The sequence below is a fragment of the Plutella xylostella genome, chromosome 12, assembly GCF_932276165.1.
Source record: "Plutella xylostella chromosome 12, ilPluXylo3.1, whole genome shotgun sequence".
In the NCBI taxonomy this organism is placed as follows: Eukaryota; Metazoa; Arthropoda; class Insecta; order Lepidoptera; family Plutellidae; genus Plutella; species Plutella xylostella.
The window spans coordinates 5529124-5535123 of NC_063992.1; the positions used below are offsets into that span (position 1 = coordinate 5529124).

Below are 6000 nucleotides of genomic sequence, written 5' to 3' on the forward strand. Positions count from 1 at the left end.
TATTATTATATGTTTGTTAGAATGTCAGGATCTTGGACCTACTACTACTACTAAGATTGAAATTACTTGTAACAAATTAAACAACATAATATTTTCATCTGCTCTAGGTAACTTAAGATGCATCCAGACATTGAGCGGTAGCAACATGCTGAAGGAATGAAACAAAGATTTCATATTTGATACAAAATAATTGAAATAACAAATTTAATCAAGAAGTACTATGTAACTAATAAAATACAAATATATTGAAAATTGGCAGCCGAGCAACTAATAACAATATTTACAGGGTAAAAAACTCACTTATTCGTTAAAGAATAGGAAACACTATACATACAGCTTCGTATGTTGCTTGCAAAATGTTACTAAAAACAGTTTTTCTTAAAAACATTGCCTACAGCTGTAACTGCGAGTCCAACAAATGAAAATGTGAGTTTTTTCCTGTGAAAAATTAACAAGTGCATGTGACGTTTTCGTTCCAGTTTCCGCCTTGTGAAAACGGGAGTTTTTCTCTAAAACTGCAATTGACATTCTTGCGCTTCGTGTCAACGGCAACATGCCGCATAGCTATAGCCGAGTGTAGGTACGTCTCGTAATCCTCGTGCACGATGTCACACAGTTAGCTTTTTAATTTGTTTTATTTAGGCACTTTATCATTCAACACCAGTAGAGGTTCAGATACTGTACTACTTACTTAGTTTATTATAATATCGCATCGCTGCCTATGTTTTAAATCCATCTGACGTAGATCAAACGTAATTATTTACAGTGAAATGTAAATCTGTACTTTGCGTTATCAAGTGCAAGTGTAAATTGAAATCGAATAGGTACAGTGAATTTAAGTAAAGTTCGTAACCTAACGTACTCTACTAACGTAAGGAAACGCTGTGTTAAAATTAAGAGTTTTTTTTCCGACAACTCTCGCGGGATTATTAAACAGCGCTGCTCTTCAGTAGTACTTAATCTTTATTCTTTTGGATACACATTATAATCCGAAAGAAACATTACGGATACGACCCCATCCATTGCTTTTAACTAATAAATACATACGTTTGCGCTTAAATCATTCTGCCTACGAGTATATCTCGAATGTTTAGTTATAGTAGGGCGTGTTTACACTAGGAGTCCTGGCGCCGGTGGGCGGCGGGGGCGCTTCGTACCTGGTGTATTACTGCCCTAATCCTGTTACAAGATCGGGCAGTATCGCCTGGCCGCTCCACGGGGTTGATGTCCTACAATTAATGTCTACTAGATACACGGTGTTTGTACGAATGCCTTCTCACCAAATTGGAAATACAGGTGCAATTTTGTAATGCCACCTGAAGAGAAAGTACTTTTAATAATGTAGATGGAAAATTTACTCAGCGAAAACCTTACTTGATTTTTATAGTAAAAGAAAACTATTATACTCGTATATAATATATAAAAATGCTTCTTACGGTTTTATATAAGTCTAGTGATAGAGAACGCGTATCTGTTGCTACAAAAGTTGTACGTAGTAGCAATTTGTTTCAGGCTTTCCGTTAATAGCTTGTGAAACTTTTAAAGGAATTTAAGAGTTAACGCTGAAATCTGAACAACGTTAACAAGAAGTTGTGAAATATCCCGATATGATTTAATTTTAAAAGTAACTTCCGGATAAGGAAAATTTAATATTGCTTGAGCTTGTTATTGTGTAGAATGACAAGAATTTATCCGATGAACACCATGGCGTGAGGCCCTGTGTGAGGCAGCATTGTGTAAGCAGGTTAAATACCGGAAATGTACGCTGTCTGATGTAATTACTATGACATGATTGTGTGGCAGTCACTCCGCACAATACGCCTTTATCGCACTCGCTCAGGTGTTAAGAACCATCCCTTATCGTCTTGGTAATTACCTCTCCATCATAAAGGCCCGGTTTCTGAATATAAAATTTGAGTTTGAATATATTATAAGCGGCTTACACTAGGTAACTTGAGAAACCAACCTTGAGGCTGAGTAATTTTCAAGTACCTACTGAACGAATTTAAGAGTATTTTATTGATAGCTCTCAAATCAAATATTGTATTGCCATCAAGTGTACATTATTGATCTTAAAATAAAACAGTACCTACTTACAACTTGATACCCATAATGGGCACTGCAACATCTCTTCACAAATGAATAGATGGAATGTATACCTATTATGTAAAATGCCTGCACAAATTCTCTTTGATAAAATACATAAATAATTATGTATGTATATATAGGTACCTATATATTATGTATGAAAACTACATTCAGAGCTTACTCCTTTTTTGATTAAACAAAATCTAGTTAAGTATTCAGATAAAAACCATGCATTTTTGTGTTTATCTTAGTTAAGATTTACGAGAGTGCTAGCGCGTAATGCCGCGCTTAACATTATTACTGGCATGTAAAGTGGTAGCGAATAGCAAGGATATAAAACACCCGGTTTAAGTGTTGTCCCGCAACATGGAGGCTGGGTCTGGGTTATCCTTGCGCGTGATCATTATTGATGCAGATATGAATCACTGGATATATTGGTCCGCACAGTTGTGGTGCTACTGCGTAGATCAGAACTATGCATACTTAGTTTGGTTAGGTATTTATAACTATGCAGTGTTCTTGGTGGTCCAGCTTGCAGTTATCAAAGGATTTTATTAAGTATTAAGGGCGACATGCACCAAAGTCTTAAATCTAGATTTAGTGTTAAATCTCGATTTAAGAAACGTCGTTCCATATCAATTTATGGCATAAATAGAGATTTTACACTAAATCTAGATTTAATATCTTTGTACAAGTGGCCCTAAGTGTTTTGTTCTACACGTTGAAGTAAAGAGGTTCACAGAGTAACGGACAGACCGACAAGAAAGTGATTCTTTAAAAATTTTGAGGTACAGTCAGAGATATCTTGTCTAAGGGTACAAGGGTACCTTAAAAACATAATAATCACGTCAAAAAAATAAACAAACCGAATTCATAAACATGGAGTAAAGTAACGTAATATTGTACAAACTTCACCTGGGTGTCCGTAATAGAATATTCTTCATAGTTTCTATTCGATCGGACGCAACAAAGTTTGATTGCAGCTGTTACACTATTCATGAAGTGAAACGGTGACAAAGGGAGCTCCACCGTCTGATTTGCAAATGGAAATAGTTTTTCTACAGTCTAATAAAGGTTAGAGAAATGGAGAATTTACCTGCATTATGCATGCAGGGTGCAAAAGAATGATGATTATACTTAAATGAGGAAAAATTAGCCCTAAAACTAATACTCAATGAAAGCATAATTTTAAAATTGAGAATTTTATGATTGAATTTATAAATGAACTCTAGTAATTTTATAGCCTTATTGATATTAGAGTAGGACTTAGCTTAAGTACATAATATATTATTAAGACCATTGAAGTACAAATAGTTCACTCAATATTAAAATAACGAATATGGCAAGCAAATAATATTTTTAATGAACAAACAATACGTTTACTTTTCTGAAAATATTTCCTGACATTATTGACTCATGTGTTGAATTAAGTTCGGTGCAAAATTGATTAAAATGCGTTCAGAGGCAGTTTCGGTATGGAAAACAATCTCTAGATCTCCGTCTAGATATACTGTGCTTAAACCTCCAGAAGCCCTGGGTTCAATACCCGTGGAAGCATATTTTATTAAGTTATTTCTAAAATTCTAAAGTTTGACGGTTTAGCTGATGTCTGAAAAGTGCAGTAATGAATGCACTTGGATGCGACTGTTAAGGGCCTGCGTGCACTGTGCTGTTTTTTGTAGCGCGATTGTCTGCGCACACGATTTTAAGTCACGCAGCACGCTATTCACATACAAGCTCATAAATACATACTTATGTCATATTTCTGCGATAAAAATAGCGCGCTACAAAACAATCGCAGTGCGCGCACAGCCTACATCAGTTGGTCCTCCAAGTGTATCGCGAACTCATGACTTCATGATTCTGAGCTTGCAAAAGATATCATGACGCAACTTTATTGCTGGTTTCTAGACTCACACGCAATGAAAAAGTTCCACCTGCCATTGACGTTCGATGTTATTATGTTACTGGAACTTTTCATATCTCATAAGTGTAAGTTCACGTATTTCTATGGCCGTATCGACAAGCGACACGTTGCTGGTTGTCAAATGAATCCTTAGCTACCTGTCCAATAGAGCGGACCGGATTAACGGAGCAGTGTGTGAGCTACAAATCGACCAATGAAATTGCATAAAAACGCATTAAAATTTCAATGTACGATTATGGCCATTCACACATACCTATCAGTGATGCCACCGTGCACCGTTGCAATACAGTATCGGTACAAGTATCAATGATAATTATTTTCGTTACTGTGGCTTCACTGATTGTGTGAATGGGCCTTTATTGCCTCGTACGCCACTCCGTGGACAGGCAGCCTTAAACATAGAAACTAGTAATTGCGATACATCGTCTGCTGTAATCTTATTTCTATTTGCTCCCTTATCCGTAAAATGGCTGTGCCAGGTATTTAGGTAAAAGGTATGTATTTATAATATACAATCCGTTTAACTTAGATTTAACGTAACGTCAAGTTTAAAATTAATTTCTGAACGGATATTACATAGCTTTCAATATCCGGAGCAGAATTTGAATCCTTATGTGGTTGCACTATACAAGTTATTTAGTATATTTGAGTAATCACAATGTTTCCCTAGTACACAAATACTCCCATAGAGAAGGAACATACATAGGCAGGTTGATAATTACAGGTAGGTAGAGGCTTGCATTCTGCATCCGTGAGCCTTAATAAGCAGATTTGCTTAATTAAGTTGTACAGCCTTAGATACAGGTCCACCAATCTATCCATATAATTGTAATTATTAATGTATGTAATTATATCTATTATGGAATAGATTAATTCTAGTTTATCTTCCCCCCATTGTTTTCCTCCCATCTGACCTTACAACATAGAGATGCAAAAATATGAAAATAATAATGAGAAAAAGAAATATTATGCTGTTATGTATTATATTTTTGCCAATAGGTACTTATAATAATTTACCGGCATCCTAACTTAATTTACTAACACCTATCTAAATAGTTGTTTATGACCTGCACTAGGCGATGTCAATAAAGCAACAACAATGGCAGCTAATCACGGCTCGGGAGAGCGTGTATGAAAGGCGCGGTGCCGGCTGTCATTAACCATAATTGCGCTTAAAACTTACCTCATTTCGTCTCATCCCTCTAGTTAGAAGCTCTAAAATCCTTTCTGTATACAGGTACGACAAAACTGTGATTCACTGTCCAATTTCACGGGAAAATATTAATATTTGAAAACCAACACCGGACTGAGCCAATTAGGAAGTTGAATAAATTCACTCACAAGCAATAATAATTGCACAGTTAGTACGGCGGACTGTAACTTGTTTCACGTGCGTGTTGGGAGCGGTTGGGAAGCGACGCGCGGCGGCGTGTTCTCAATTTGAACTGAGTTCCCGCCCACGGGTCCCCGCGCCGAGCGCGCCCGACCGCCCCCGAGTTTTCCCGACCGGTGCCTATTTCCACGACACCTACTCGATGAAGTGATAATTTTTTACGGCGACCGAACGCCGAGTACTCGTAAAAAGTGATGCTGGTCGAGTCAAGTTTATTTGAATGATGAGTTTTTTTATCAATATTTTCTGTTTGCTCCGCAAAAAGGGGATGTCGGGTTTTTGTGCGATAGATAGGTACTCATGAATAATTGTTGTTTTTTTATAACGAAAATATGAATATTTTGCACGTTTAGATTTTTGCAAGGTAAAATGGCAATCAGTTGTTTTTTTTATACCAAAAAACCAATAACCAGTAGAAGGGGCACGTGTGATGTGCTGCGCGCGCGGAGTGTGTGGCAGTGGAAGGGCATTACAAGCAAATATACTGTCAAGAACTCCCCAATCCTGTGTCTGTATCCAGTCTGCTGGACCAACGACTTCACGCAAACAGAGTACTGCTTATAATGAGTCATATCCAACAGTCCATATCCAA

General features: G+C 36.9%; 1 protein-coding gene across 1 annotated transcript in view; it reads right to left on the reverse strand.

Annotated features, from left to right (window-relative positions):
* Positions 1–5521, reverse strand: part of LOC119693991 — a 30362-nt gene extending 24841 nt beyond the window's left edge. Inside the window, exon 1 of the mRNA XM_038119178.2 lies at positions 5199–5521. The gene's annotated coding sequence lies outside the window, so the exon portion shown is untranslated. The remainder of the gene's footprint in view (positions 1–5198) is intronic.
* Between the last annotated feature and the right edge of the window lie 479 nt (positions 5522–6000).